General features: G+C 45.9%; 1 long non-coding RNA gene across 2 annotated transcripts; it reads right to left on the bottom strand.

The window, feature by feature from the left end:
• Positions 1 to 4,641: 4,641 nt before the first annotated feature.
• LOC105492258 (uncharacterized) lies at positions 4,642 to 14,130 on the bottom strand. 2 transcript variants are annotated; one of them, XR_011616432.1, is made up of 3 exons: positions 14,045 to 14,130; positions 12,649 to 12,850; positions 4,642 to 5,257 (listed from the first exon to the last, which is right to left on the bottom strand). It is a non-coding gene; the product is annotated as an uncharacterized lncRNA (long non-coding RNA). The 2 variants fall into 2 exon arrangements; XR_003020546.2 differs by lacking the exon at positions 14,045 to 14,130 and adding an exon at positions 13,580 to 14,028.
• Positions 14,131 to 15,743: the final 1,613 nt, after the last annotated feature.

Genomic DNA, 15,743 nt, shown 5'->3' with positions numbered 1-15,743 from the left:
CCAAGACCGTGGCAGACATTACTAGTCAATCTAATTTCCCCTGAACCAGAATGCAGCCTCAGAATACCTCTTAACACCGTGCACCTAATCAGAATTAGCACGTGAGATGACTTATCATTCCTGGACTGGTTGACATTTTGAGGTTCATTGCAGCCATCTGCCTCTCCTAAAAAAATTGCAAGGTATTGTGAGATGCTTGATCTACAAAGCTTGTAACATTATTTCTCAAATCACCATACTGTCAAAGTAGCTACCTCTGAGTTTAGGCTAAGTCTCCAAAGTTCCTGATGGTGGCTCCTCATTGAGCTGAGTGTTCAGTTTTCCCAAAGAGCAAGCTCTTTCCACAGGCCTCGGAGTTTCTGTTTTGTGAAGTGGTGAAGCACGAGATCTGGGAGGCCTCTCAACTGAGACGCTGTCAGCAGGTAGCAATTCCTCAAAGTGCTGCCCAGCCACTGAGCCCTGCAAGCACCTGGCCCCCTCCAGGCCTTGGAGTCAAACTCCAGGAGAGGATGAGGACTGGAGCAGGAGCTGCCCTGTTTGGCCAAAGCCATTCCCCCAAGCCCTCCCTCTATGGTGACCAGAGAAAGGAAATCACAGACTTGGAGTCACATCACCAAATCCTCAGAAGGCCTGGGTTCCAGCCTCCCACCCACCCACCCATGACAGGATTCCTCCCTCCATAGCCTCCCTGACAAGAGGCTGTGCAGACCTAGGAGCACCCCTCCAGTGCCTGAGAGGTTGCCACCTTCATTCATTAAGAATGATGGTTATGGCCGGGCGCGGTGGCTCAAGCCTGTAATCCCAGCACTTTGGGAGGCCGAGACGGGCGGATCACGAGGTCAGGAGATCGAGACCATCCTGGCTAACGCAGTGAAACCCCGTCTCTACTAAAAAATACAAAAAAAAAAAAATAGCCGGGCGAGGTGGCGGGCGCCTGTAGTCCCAGCTACTCGGGAGGCTGAGGCAGGAGAATGGCGTAAACCCGGGAGGCGGAGCTTGCAGTGAGCTGAGATCCGGCCACTACACTCCAGCCCGGGCGACAGCGCGAGACTCCCTCTGAAAAAAAAAAAAAAAAAAAAAAAAAGAATGATGGTTATTTCATTGTTTCTTCCCTAAAAAAGAGGAATATTTATTTCTCCCTAGTGATCATAAGCATATTGCCCATTTCATGAGAGGAATCTCTTATCTGGTGTTTTTCCCAGCCAGGGATCTGCAAACTTTTTCTGTAAAGATCCAGATAATAAATATTTTCCAGTTTTTCAAGTCAAGAGGCAAAATCAAGGACACTATGTAGGTATTTATATGAGGACCATTCAAAAATGGAAAAGCCAGCTGGGTGTGGTGGCTCATGCCTATAATTCCAGCCCTTTTGGAGACCAAGATGGGAGGATCACTTGAGGCTCAGTTCGAGACCAGCCTGGGCAACATAACAAGACCCCACCTATACAAAAAAATAGAAAAATTAACTGGGCGTGGTAGCACACGCCAGTATTCCCAGGTATTTGGGAGACTGAGGCAGGAGGGTCACTTGGAATTTGAGACTGCAGTGAGCTGTGATTGTGCCACCGCACATTAGCCTGGGTGACAGAGTAAGACCGTGCCTCTATATAAATAAAGAATGATGTCAATGAGAAATCATTAGCAACCTGGGAAAAAAAAATTCGGGGTTGGAAAACAAGCAAGATAGCAAAGGTGTCTTACTGTGTTTACACATAAATTTAAAATACGTTAAAAGTGTAAAGGTGTTGGGGGGCAAAATTCAATTTAAAATATAGTTGAGTTCCAGTGATAAGGTTAGAGGTGAATATTTTGTCTCTCCTCTTTCAGGGTTTCTGTAATGTCACTTGATTTTCATGATGCATCTAGTAGATTTTGGTGGTTTCAGCCATACTATTGGCCACGCCTTCTTCTTCTTCTTCTGGCAAAGGCATTCTGGTTTTCCTTTCCAAACCATCCCTCCCTATTCTCAATTCATGTAGTTTAGTGGAGCTAAGCCCACCTCCACTAGCTCCAGGGATGGGCACATGCTCTAAGTCCACCTGATTTGCACATTCCATTCCCCCTAGCTCTAGGGATTGATTTATGGGTGGATTTACTTCTGAGACTTCTTGAGCCATTAGGGAAGCGAAGAAAGTTGTGATGATATGTATCCAGAGCTACTAGCAGCTGTCTTAGCACCAAAAGGGGAGAACCTGCCTGAAAATGGAGCTGGTCCAGAGGAAACTAGAGCAGAGAGATGAAAGGACCAAGGGAGAGAGAGAGAAAATGCTAATACAATTGAGCACTCATATTCAGCCATCCCTGAAGTCCATCTTCCCCTGTAGTAACATAAACCAGTAATCTCCCTTTACTGCTTAGGTCAGCCTGAGTTGCAAATCTGTCGCTCTCAACTAAGCTTTTACTAGAGCAGTGGGAAAAAAAGAAAGAGAAAAAGAAGAAAAACAGCAGCTTGACCTTCTTGCTTCTACTTTTAATCTTAGTTCTGACTTGTAGGAAGAAAAGTGCCTTCTTCTCCTTTTAGATATGTGAAGGTAACTCTCAGCTATCTGCCTGCTTTCCTCTGCCACTCTTCTGCCTCCACCACCACATCCACAGGCACACACACACATGCATACAGACACATGCACACACATAATGCACACACATAATGCACACACACACAGTCTTCTCCAAGCTAAACTCCATAGCTCCCTCAACCATGAATCCAGACCCATCTTCAGCCCCTCCTCCCTCAGCAGCATCATTTTCAGGAAGTCTCCACTCAGACCTCCTGGACAAAAACTCCCTCCATGTGCGGAGAAGTCCTGAAGTATATCTGGTTAGGAACAGATAACTGAGGAAGGCAGGTCCCAACCGGGCTTCAGCCCTTTGTATTCAGTGTGTCCACATACAAAAGTGCAAGGGATCAGAGGCAGGCAACTTAGGAGGAAGCTCGGTGATAGGAGGGCGCAGACAGAGAGGCAAGGTCAGCAACACCACCCAGTGGGGGACGCCAGTTAATGGGAGGCAATTTTGAATTCAAATCCACTCTTTAAGACAGAGGTCACCAACTGGCAGCCTGCTTAGTGGACCAGCACACACTTACATTTCATTTGGCTTACACCGTGGTTTTAAATTATTTGAAACTGAAGAATGTCACATAAGAATCCAAACTTTCTTTTTTTAAATTACTTAATTATTTTGAGACAGAGTCTCACTCTGTTGCCCAGGCTGGAGTGCAGTGGCATGATCTCGGCTCACTGTGACCTCCGCCTCCCAGGTTCAAGTGATTCTCCTGCCTCAGCCTCCCGAGTAGCTGAAATTATAGGCACCCGCCACCATGCCCAGCTAATTTTTTGTATTTTCAATAGAGACGGGGTTTCACCTTGTTAGCCAGCATGGTCTCAATCTCCTGACCTCGTGATCCGCCCGCCTCAGCTTCCCAAAGTGCTGGGATTACAGGCATGAGCCACCATGCCTGGCCAAGAATCCAAAATTTCTAAGTCTCTTAGAAAGCTGGCACCACCAGGCCCATATCCCACAAGGTAACCACTGATTGGAGTGAGACATGGTAGCCCCTTTAAGAAAGGCCAGGACACTCCTATCTCCACCCTGTTGTCTCCCAACACCCTGCCATCCCTGGCATGTGTCAGCGAGCTTGTGCTGGCTGCTGTGTTTCCCATAGAAGAGAAAGACTCCTCTCTACCCCTGCCAATCAAATGGAAAAATAAACATCCATGTGTCCATGTGAGTGCATGATCTTTCTTTCTTTCCTTTTTTGCTTTCTTGCTTTCTTGTTTTCTTCCTCCCTCCCTCCCTTCCTCCCTCCTTTCTTCCTTTCTTTCTCTTTTCTTTCTTTTCCTTTCTCTTTTCTTTCTTTTCCTTTCTTTCGTTCGTTCTTTTCTTTTCTTTTCTTTTCTTTTCTTTTTTTTTGACAGAGTCTTTCTTTGTCATCCAGGCTAGAGTTCAGTGGAACGATCTTGATTCACTGCAACCTCCACCTCCTGGGTTAAAGCGATTCTCCTGCCTCAGCCTCCTGAGTAGCTGGGATTACAGGTGCCCACGACCATGCCCAGTTGATTTTTGTATTTTTAGTAGAGACGGTGCTTCGCCATGTTGGCTAGGCTGGTCTCGAACTCCTGACCTCAAGTGATCCACCTGCCTTGGCCTCCCAAAGTGCTGGTGTACAGGCATAAGCCACCAAACCGGGTCAGCTGCTTGATTTTTCTTACATTTAGCCTGCTTCATTCACTTCCATTACTTCCCTGACCCCAGAAGTGATTGAAATAATTCTTACAAATTTCAAATACATTCAGAATTGATAAACAGTAATCATTGGCACAGCTCCATCAGATAAAATATTGAAATAATTCTGTGCTTATTGGTTCATTACCACTGCCCTGAGACCCTGGGGGTCTCCCCCGGTGCCTAACCACAGTCTCTGGCACTTCCCGCCCTCTGCAGTGATGCAAGTCAGGGGATAACTTCCACGCGAATCCCTACCTTCCCACGGCGATGCGGCAGGTCAGGAGGTAAGGCCTGGCACTGCAGTTGGTAACCCTTTCTGACTGGCCAGTGCCCCAACTGAACCACTTGTCCATGGTTTGCGTCTCACCCTTGAAAACACTCCACAGTTATCTTACTTTGAGTTCCCCTAGAGGCAGACTGTGAGACACAGATTTGGGTGCAGGTCATTTACTTTGGATGCGATCTCAGGAGGCAACAGTAAGAGAGTGAGGAAGTGAGGCCAGGAAGGGAAGGCAAGACAGGGGTGTCGATGAGCAGGTTACCAGGGTTGGACAATGGGAGCTTGAGCCTGCTGGGGACTTGTGGGAGATTGCATAGAGCACATCTCAGGGCTGTCCCACCTGAGAGGGGAGGAAGCTGAGAATTTATCCACCAGCTCCATTTGTCATTGGTAGAGAGCTGCTTCCAAGGACATTAACTCCCTGGCACTTCTGGCCTGGCCTGTGTTCAGCTGAGAAAGGCTGCCAGGCAGGTAGAGAAGTGCGAATGCTTACAGCAGGTAGCTGGTGGTGCGCACTGAACAATTCACTGAAGAAGCGGGCAGGTATGACAGAGTCTGCTGCAGCAGTAAAAATCAGTGATGACATGCATGGCAGGCAGAACTGCTTTCCAGGTGGCAGGGGATCCCCAGTCATGGAGGTTTACCAAAGGGAGACTGGCTGTGTTTTTCCTGGATGATTTGTTTATATGAGATCCCACAATTCTCTGGCTCCTGGACTGCTTATTTGCAGAGATTTCAGGATTCTCCTGGCTGGAAAAAAAAAAAAAAAAAAAAAAAAAAAAAACATGGAGAAACTTCAACATTCAACATTCTAGGAAAATTTGGCTCCACAAAGATACTATCGACTCATTGCCTGCTTCCTGCTAATCTAACCATTTTCAAATTCCCCTTCGCAATTACTGCAATCAAGTTATTATCAATCATACTATCAATTGCTTGCCCCGCTCTAGGATGTAGGTTAAATATTCTTGTGTCAGTGGGATGCTGCATCCTAGATTTTCATTGAAATCTAATGACTTTCATCTTCAAAGAAACTGTTTGGAGCTAGCCCTCCATCCCCACCCCTGCTGGTTTAATTACGGCACTTCATACATTTCGCATTCTGAAGATAAACACCCTGTTCAGCGTTTATCCCAGGGAGATGCTTTTCAAGGGGTAATGTTCCTAAAGTGCCCACTCCAGCGAGAGGATGGCTCATCACCTCAACCTTATGAATGTGTACTGGCTTCTGGTGAAGTGCAGCCAGGAGCCTTCGGCATCCTCCCAGCTGGTGCCTCCCTGTGCTGGGACCTGGGCCCGTGCTCCAAACAGCCACAGAGAGAGTCTTGGTGATCGAGGCTGGAAATAATACCAGATCATTGAGTGGGCACTTCTGGAAAGTAGAGCATTTGGGTATTTTTCCAAAGCATTGTTATACGTTTAATGTGTGCTTCCTCAGTTTTCCCACCATTTATTGAACATTCATTTAACAGGTATCACACCACCACCAAGTCCTCAAGACCTGGAGAAGGTGGGAGGAATTTAGGAAAGATAGTGCAAGACGGAGAAGATGGGTACCACTGGTGGTCCTGAGATCAATGGGGCAATGGGTGTTGTAGCTCATCCTGCCACCTCCCTTCTTCTAAGTGTCCCCTCAGAAAGAGAGGCCCATGGGAACTATGAATGCCTGTCATGTGCCAGGTACCATAGGCACAGCAGTAGACAATGCAGGTATCCTTCAAAGCATCCTGTCCACACAAAAGTCACATTTCCAAGGAGCAGGACCACACACACACACGGAAATATAAAACAATCACTAATTAGGATAAGATCCATGAAAGGGAAAATAGAACCCCACAGTAAAGAAATATAGAAGGGAAGGTGTTTAGGAGAGTTGGGCAGAGAAAGTGTATCAATTTAGGTCTTCTGAGAAGCAGATGTCAAGACAGGAGTGGATGTGCAAGAGATTGTTAGGCAGAATGTCGATGAAGGATAAAAGGTGAAGGAACAAGACGAGACGGGGAGAGCCTTCAGGTTGAAATGCATATCTGACACCTGGGAAAGGAGAGAGAGAAGGAGGGATTGAGTAGGGAGAGTCTCAGATACAGTGGAGCTCTGAGAAAGACTCAGTCGGGTTCATGAGGAGTTCTGGGAAAGACTCGGTCAGATTCAGTGGGTAGTACCTGAACAAAGCAGATGCACATCAGGCAGGAATGGTCCAACCCTAGAACCCAATGTTCTCAGTCACTAACAGCAACCTGGGGGAAATGTGGGCTTAACATGAATGTAATGGTGGATCCTAAGGTGTGGCTGCTAGGGGCTGCCATTCAACGATGCTCCCCACACTAGGTCCTCTTGAGCGGAAAGCTACATGGGGCATCTCTATGGCCTCCACAGTCCACCCCTTGCTTTTACAGGTCCATTTCTCCACACATGTTTGGGGAGCAATTCCTCCCTAATTCCCATGGGCCTCTCTTTCTGAGGGGACACTTAGAAGACGGAAGGTGGCAGGATGAGCTACAACCCCCATCACCCCATTGATCTCAGGACCACAAATGGCACTAACCTTCTCCTTCTTCCACTGTCCTTCCTAAATTCCTCCCACCTTCTCCAGGTCTTGATGACTCATTGGTGGTGTGATGCAACCCTTCATTGCTAAGGAGTCTGAGTCCTTGGTAATCATACATTTCTTTTTTGTTTTGTTTTGTTGTTTTTTGTTTGTTTGCTGTTTGTTTGAGACAGAGTCTGGCTCTCTTGCCCAGGCTGGAGTGCAATGGCGTGATCTTGGCTCACTGCAACCTCTGCCTCCCAGGCTCAAGCCATCCTCTCACCTCAGCCTCCCAAGTAACTGGGATTACAGATGCATCCAAGTAACAAATCCCAAGTAACTGGGATTACAGGTGAACCATGCATGGATAATTTTTGGGGTTTTTTTGTAGAAATGGGGTTTTGCCATGTTGCCCAGGCTGGTCTTGAATTCCTGGGCTCAAGCGATCTGCCCACCTTGGCCTCTCAAAGTGCTGGGATTATAGGTGTGAGCCGCCACAACCAGACTTATCATGCATTTCTTACTTTGTGTTTTCTGCATGTGTTCCTTCACAGTTACAATGGGGAAAGGGAAAACCAAGTTCCACACATATTCCTCTTCATTCCCATTGTGTACTAGCAGCCCTATCCCTTCCTGATGATAGGATCTATTATCCCTGCCATGATGGTGACTCCTCTCTTACCTGCTAGCCCCCAGATACAAAGTATTTAAAGCACCCTGGTAGCAGTGGTAGTTTTGTAATTCAATGGTACTCTTGCTGTGTCCCTGGCAAGAGTGTATCCTCTTTGGGAACCAAAATATTTAATCCCGCAGAGTCCACGGTTAGGGGGATGGAAAGCATAAAGTTTCCTGCAAGGTCCGTGGGAATAATGTTAAGGGATGCTTCCATTCCTTGGTTCCTGAGTCCACGTACTTTTCCTACCTGGGACCCAGGAATCTCTGATAGAATGCATATATTGCCTTCTGAAAGATGGCATCTGATGGGCTTGCCGCCAAGCTGGCACTTACTTGTGCATTTGGAGGGCCATTCTAACATTATATGAGGCCAGCTCTTTCTGGATGATATGGTACATGATACAACCAGTAGACCCTAAGGTCACTGACTCAATTTTACACCTCCTTCACTATAAAATGGGTTCGCTAGACCGATGCTACATTGTGTGAGATTCCATGTCTGTGAATCAGGAATTCTACAAAGCTCTGAATAGTTGTGCCAGCTGAGACTCTGCAGGCAGAAAGGCAGGACTACACCTGTAACAGGTATCTATCCTATAAGGTTGAACCACTGGTCCTTCTAGAACAGAAGGGGCCCAATGTAGTCAACTTGCTACCAAGTGGCTCAGTGGTCTCCTTGAGGAATAGTGCCAGATCTAGAGGCTCGGTATTGGTCCATGGTGCTGGCAAATTAGGTATTCAGTGGCAGCAGTAGCTAAATTGTCTTTCCTTTCTGGAAATTCATAATTAGACCCATACTAACCTTTGTCTCTACAATCATGGCCACTCTATTCATTTGTCCATTCTGCCAGTTCTGGGGTGGCCAATGATGAAGGGTGGTTACAGTCAACTGGCTGAGTCATTTTGTCTTCTTATTCAGTGCCTCTTCTGTGGTGGATAGTTTCTGGTCAGAGTTAATATGTGATAAAAAAATCTTCAGAGTTCACACCAACATCCATATGTCCATCCACATGTCTCAACCTCAGACCTCCTTGTCTCCAATCCTTTCATCCTTTTCCTGCCAGGACTCTGATCAGTCAGTCAGGCTATTGGCCTCTGTCCAGGAATCTTTATATATTCTCAACTCAGGCCACTTCTCCTTGCTTTGAAAGATATTTTTTCTGGGTATACAATTCTAAGTTGATATGTTTTTTTTCTTTTGTTTTTTAAAAAATATTGCTCCACTGTCTTCCCACTTGCATTGTTTCCAACAAGAAATTTTCTGTCACCATTATCTTTATCTGTGTATACCATGACTCTTGTTTTCTCCCCTCTGGCTGCTTTTAAGACTTTCTTTTTATAACCAGTTTTGAGTAGTTTGATTACAATCTGCCTTGTTATGGATTTCTTAATGTTTCTTGCTCTTCAATTTTGTGGAATTTCTTGAATCCGTGAGTTTATAGTTTTTATCAAGTTTGGGAAATATTTTAGCCATTATTTTTTAAAATTTTTATCCATGCTTCTCTCTTCTCTCCTTTGAGTACTCTACATATAACACGTCAAAAAAGTTGTCCCGCAGTTCACTGATGCTCTGTTTGTTTTTGTTCTTGTTGTCTTTCTTCTGTGTGTTTCAGCTCAGATAGATTCTACTGCTATGTCTTCAAGTCACTAATCTTTTCTTCTGCAGTATCTAGTATACCATTGATCTCATGCAATGTATTTTTTATCTCACATATTGTACTATGAGACCTAGAAGTTCAATTTGGATCATTTTTTCTATTGCATATCACTACTTAACTTTTAAAATATATACAACACTACTAAATATTAACTAATGTCTGCTAATTCTAACTTCTGTGTCAGTTTTAGTAAATTTTATTTGCCTGATTTTTCTCCTTATTATGGGAGACATTTTAATGCTTTTTTTCATGCCTAGTATTTTTTTATTGAATGTGAAGTATTGTGGATTTTACTTTGCTGTTTGCTGGATTTTTTAATTCCTAAAAGTATTCTTGAGCTTTGTTTTGGATACAGTTCAGTTACGCAGAAACAGTTTGCTCCTTCAGGGTCTTGCTTTTAAGATTCATTAGGCAGAACCAGAACAATGTCCAATCTACAGTGAATTATTCTACACTACTGAGTCAAGACCCTTCTGTGTATTCTACCCAATGCCTCATGAATTTTTAGATTTTCCCTTATGGCTAATGGAAACAAGCACTGTTTCCAGCCCTCTGTGAGTATGGAGTGCTATTCCTTATAATCCTTTCAGAGGGTTCTATCCCTAGCCCTGGTCAGTTTCCTCACACGTAGGTATTTATCAGTTCTTTTCTGAATACCTGAGGGAATCCTTCTGTAGACCTCTAGAGTTATCCACCTGTGCAGCATTCTCTTCTCCAGGGTACCATCCTACAAACTCTACCTGCCTTTTTCTCTCCCAACTTTCAACTCTGCCTTCTGAACTCGAGAGTCTACCTGAGTTTCCCCTTTCTGGGCCATAATCTGGAAAATTTCTCACGGTAATAAGATGGGGCACTCATAGGGCTCCCTTCATTTGATTTCCATTTCTGAAAGGTTATTCCTCTTCCTTGCCTAAATTTTCATGTCTTGAAAACTAATGTTTCACATATTTTGTGTATTTTTGGTTGTTTCAGGAACAAGAGCAAATCTGAAACTTGCTACTCCATCTTAGCTGAAAACAGAAGTTCTCCACCTCTGTTCCTCCATATTTGCCTTCTGTTTGTAAATGTTAGGCAGCAGTCTTATTGGCTGCCTGAATATTTTGCCTCTAAAGACACCAGGCTCGTTATCCATGCTCTCAGTTCAAGCCACCATCGCAGCCCTTCTGACCTTGCCAGTCTTTATGATAATTGCAGTCCTCTGGCTTCTGCTATATTAGGAAGTCATTATCTTCCTAATGGTCCAGTTCTGCATCTGCCTCTCCTATCAGCAGCCTTAATCTGCAGAGGAGAGCCAATAATGAGTTACTTGGGAGGCTGGTGTGCTTCTCACCAGTGCACTCCTGATGTTACTGGTGAATGATGTGTCCTCTTGGTTCTCCATTGGAACATATCCTCTATGGGCCTTCTGGCCTCATATACTGCATGTCCCTTTCCCTCAGGTTTTTTCCTCCTGCCGGAGAAACTCAGCTATTTCTACTTCATCTCAGTATGGGCCACTGCCTTCTCTAGGCTTCTAGAAGCTTCTTTAGCAGTGAGTTTGTCCCATTTCCTCAGGCCTTTGCAAGGCTATTAAATCTTAGTTCCAAGAAAGTGATGTCAATTCAATGAATTCTTATTTGTTCAGTTATATGTTCTGGATCTTTTCATCAAACGCTCCAGAAATCCTATCCCAGAGGTACTCTCTTGCCTCCTGACAGTACATACTTGCTCATTCATGCAACTCCCTCAGAAGACCTCTTTCTCCTCTTGTCAGGTGAGCTTGCTCACAGTAGGTTTATACTGGCCTGGTATTCATATATTAATATAGAAATTGAAGCATGCCATACCTAATAAAGGTGCACAAATCCTGAGTGTATTGATGGATTAATTTGCATGAAGTAAACACACCCAGACATCCATCACCCAGGTCAAGAAATGAAACATGGTCAGCGCTCCAGAAGCTCACCTTGTGGTACCTTCTAGTCAATGCCTCCCTTCTAAAGATAAGCATGAGCCTGACTTTTGCATCACAGGTAAATTTTGTTTGACTGTGAACTCTTTATAAGTGGAATCATGCAGTATGTATGCCTTTGTGTCTGGCTTCTTTGCCTCAACCATGTTTATGAGTTTCATCCACATTTTCTCATGAGGTTGTAGTTCATGCATTCTCATTGCTGAGTAGTAACCCACCATATGATTATATCACAATATAATAATCTTTTTTACTGTTTATGGGCATTGGTTTTTTTCCAGTTTTGTGATATCACCAATAGCACTGCTATAAGCACTCTTGTATGTGTCTGTTGGTGAACATAGGAGCACATTTCTGTTGGGTGCATATGAAGGAGTAGAATTGTGGGGTCTCTAGGTAGGTGTATGTGCATCAACTATATTTTGAAACAAGCTGGTGAGTGGGACTTTTCTCTCTAAGTCCCTGATCTAAGTTTGTCACAAGATAAGTGATAAGTGCCCTATATTCTATAGAGGAGCTGGAGGACACACCCCCTCAGACTTCTTAAGAGGTATCCTAACAGGTCACCCACTAAGACCTAACAGTATCCCCATCACCCACTCCAATCTATATAAGGAGAAGAGTAAATGTTTGAGAGAAATATGGGGAAGTAGATAGTCAGCTTTGAGAGTTGTCATCCTGGGCAGAGAGCACTGTGACTCAGGAAGAGGGACAGAAAGGTACCAGGCATGGAAGGTACAGCAGCCACCAAGTATGGGATGTTGCTCAAGAGATTGGCTTCAGGGACCAGCCTGACACCCATGGCTGGTGGCTTGCTGAGCTGTGGAGTCTGGGAGCCCCATTCCACCCTCAACTGGGATAGGATGAGATGAGATAAGAACCGTCCTGGGAGTGTATACTTAGGAGCTTAAGGACACATGTCTTAGGCTGGGTTCCCCCTGGAATCTGACCCCGTGCTAAAGACTCAAGCACAGCAGTTTGATAAATATTCCAGGAAGTACTGAGAGGGAAGTAGGAAAATGAGAGAGGGATGGAAAGGAAGCCAGTACAGTGTGCATTAATGAGCAGGGACCGTTGTGGGCAACTGGAGCTCAAACCCATTGATGACTATCATGCACACACCGTGACCCAAATAAAGGCAAGGAAGCTGGGGTGTTTGTCCACCGACTCCTATTCCCAGGCATGTAAGCTCCCCTGGTACATTGAGCAGAGCCCACAGGAAGAAAGTCACAGGTGCTAACCACGACTTTCACCCCATGGAATATGACAACAAGGAGAAGTGCATACCTGCTACAGCATATATGTACGGAGATTCACACCCGCTTCTTACCTGGAGAAACTCTGGAAGTGGGGGTCACGCTGGGGCAGCCCTCTGTGGAAAGGTGAGGAGAGAGGCAGCAGCAGGCACCCTATACCACCTCAATTTGCTGTAGCAAGACTGCACGAGTTTCCTGTGGACCAAATACAGGCCACGGGAGGTAGCTAGGCTCAAGATGTCTTGATGGGATCTTATCTGTTAGTTGTAGGGTTTCCTGCAAGAAAGGAGAGCAAGACGAAGGTCCCATGAGGTCAGCCAGAGAACAGGCAACCCACACCCAGAAATAGTGTCACACAGAGATCCTTCCTGAGAAAACCATGATGGCCCATGAAAGCCAACAGAAGGTGCCACTCCCTGATAGAATTGATGCCTTGTAACGGCCCACCCAGGATGACATCTGTCCTCTCACCTCAGGGCTCACACACAGGGGATAGAACACCCACAGCAGCAGATAAGAGGGCAAGGAGGGAGAAACATGCTAGACAGTCCCAGTTCCCCAACCTCCCCTCCTCCAGGATTCCAGCTCAGGTCAGGCTGAGACAAGAGGAGGGAGGAAAACTGGAATAGCCTGCAAGACTGGATTTGACAGAAACTGGGCAGGACATTTTAATACCTGAAAATGAGTCAAATTACAGAAGTTAACAGGAAAGCTAACCCATCCATCTGAGATATTGACAAGGGAAGGAGCAGACAAGACAGTTTGAAGGCAGTAGTGTGTGAAGACTGTTTCATAAATGGCTAACATCTCTGTCCTGCTTCTCCCTCCTATGTCTGAAATGCCCCTGCCCTCAGCCCACCACAGCAGAATCCTTTCTCTCCCTTAGACACAGGGTTTTCAGCCAAGCATCATCACCATCCCTCCAACCATTCCAGTAACATGTTCCTATGTTCCCAACGGGGTGGGCCTGGCCTTCCCAGGGTAGGCGCATCTCTCAGGCATTACCAATCACAGGGCTCCATCCCATCAAAGCTAGGAAGAAAAAGATGCTCGCAGGATGTCCTGTGTTTTCTTAGAGTCTGTATTCATCTACTGGGCATCTACTCACTGGGTCAATTGTATTAACAATATTTCCTTCTTTTCTGTAGTATTGATGCTCTGACATTTGTGGTCTCTCTAACTGGGGAGAAACTGCCTCTCCCAGGACTAGCTGATTCCTAGAGATAATAAACAACTCAACCTGACTACACACCTTTCATATGCAAACCAACCAACCCTGAGTTCATACCCCCAAACACCTCCTTTATTCAACTCTCATGCCGCAAGGCAATATTTGCCCTGCCCCACATCAACCCAAGCTCAAGTACCAGACCAGTAGGCACAAGTCCCTATGCCCCAAAGCCTGCCAGAATTATTCAGAATAGCTAATTCCAAACTAACTACCCCACACACCCATAGCCAATGCCTTGCCTTGCCTGAGGAAACCCTAATCAAGGCTCAGGCAGAGGCTTTCCCCTCACTCCCTCTGCCTCCTGACCAAAGCTGATGCTTCTCTCTGTGGCCTAGTGTGGTGTGGTATGTCCCTCCTCTCATGAGCTGTTCAGTAATAAAGGTCTTATTTCAATGTCATTGACCCCTTTGTGTCATCCCATGGCCACCTCTGTATATTAAAATCCTGCAGGAGGCCGGGCGCGGTGGCTCCAGCCTGTAATCCCAGCACTTTGGGAGGCCGAGACGGGCGGATCACGAGGTCAGGAGATCGAGACCATCCTGGCTGACACGGTGAAACCCCGTCTCTACTAAAAAATACAAAAAACTAGCCGGGCGAGGTGGCGGGCGCCTGTAATCCCAGCTACTCGGGAGGCTGAGGCCGGAGAATGGCGTAAACCCGGGAGGCGGAGCTTGCAGTGAGCTGAGATCCGGCCACTGCACTCCAGCCTGGGCGGCAGAGCGAGACTCCGTCTCAAAAAAAAAAAAAAAAATCCTGCAGGTACACTTTGAGACACAGGATACAAGGGCCTTGAAAACTGGCGCTGTCAGGGGCATCTTTAGCCCCATGTAGAGAGCTGCTAAATAACCACCCCAACCCAGGGGAGGCAGAGCTGAGAAATGAACACACGGCCACAGTGTGGACCACACTTTTGTAGCACCTGGGTTCATAGGCTTCACCCTGAGCATTCTGTTTATATAAGCCACAAACAAAACAAAACAAAAGTTTTTTTTTTTTTTCTGTTTTTTTTTTCTTAACTTTCCTTTAACCAGGTCAAGATGCACTTTCTAATCTTTGTAGCTAAACGTTCTGGCTAACGTACTCTCTTCCCAAATCCCTGATTAAGTCTCACCTCCTCCAGGGAGCCATCCCAGGTTACCCCAACGTCCCAGTCTCTCCCTCCTCACAATGCCAACTGCTCCTAGGATCTTGTAACATCTTCTATTACTCTCTCACATGCCATCTCATCCTATTCTCTAACCATCCCATGATTTCCCTGTGCTCCCAGTTTCTAGAGAGCAGGGGTGCTCTTTAGGTCTCTTCCTGGGAATGCTCTTATGCCTCTAATTAATTTGGGAGCCTCCCAGTGGTACCTATCTGTGATCAAATCATCAATGGGCTAACAGCAGGTGATCTTCCTGCCCCCCCTTATCCCTAGATGCCCACACATGGCCTCACTGGAGAGGCTATGTATAAACCCAGCTGCAATTTCCCTGCATCTTATCCTAAAATTCAAAGACATCACAATTTCCCCTTGACTTCTCCTGAAAACTCAAGAACCACATCACTTCTCAAGGCTCACCTGGCCTGGCTCACCAGCCAGTGGAAAAGCCCAAATGGGCTAACGCTAATGTAAACCCTTGTGGGTACCTAGTTCACCTTTGGTTTATCTCACCTTCCCCAACTGGTTAATTATGGGGAGAGGAAGAGAGTAATGACACCACTTCCCAGCCTCTATGGTCTGGCCCATTCATGGAGAGGACACAGCACTTTGGGGATCACAGTATTCTGAGTTCAAGTCCTGGCTCTACCACTGCCTGACTGTATGTTTTCAGGCAAGTCTCGTCCCTCTCTCCAATCCTTGGGAACTTTTGATCTGAAATAGGGTCATTAATAATCCAGACAGTGAACTGGGCGCAGTGGCTTACACCTGTAATCCCAGCACTTTGGGAGGCTGAG

Source organism: Macaca nemestrina, chromosome 18 (assembly GCF_043159975.1).
Source record: "Macaca nemestrina isolate mMacNem1 chromosome 18, mMacNem.hap1, whole genome shotgun sequence".
Classification (NCBI taxonomy): Eukaryota; Metazoa; Chordata; class Mammalia; order Primates; family Cercopithecidae; genus Macaca; species Macaca nemestrina.
This window is presented reverse-complemented; position numbering and strand designations above follow the sequence as displayed.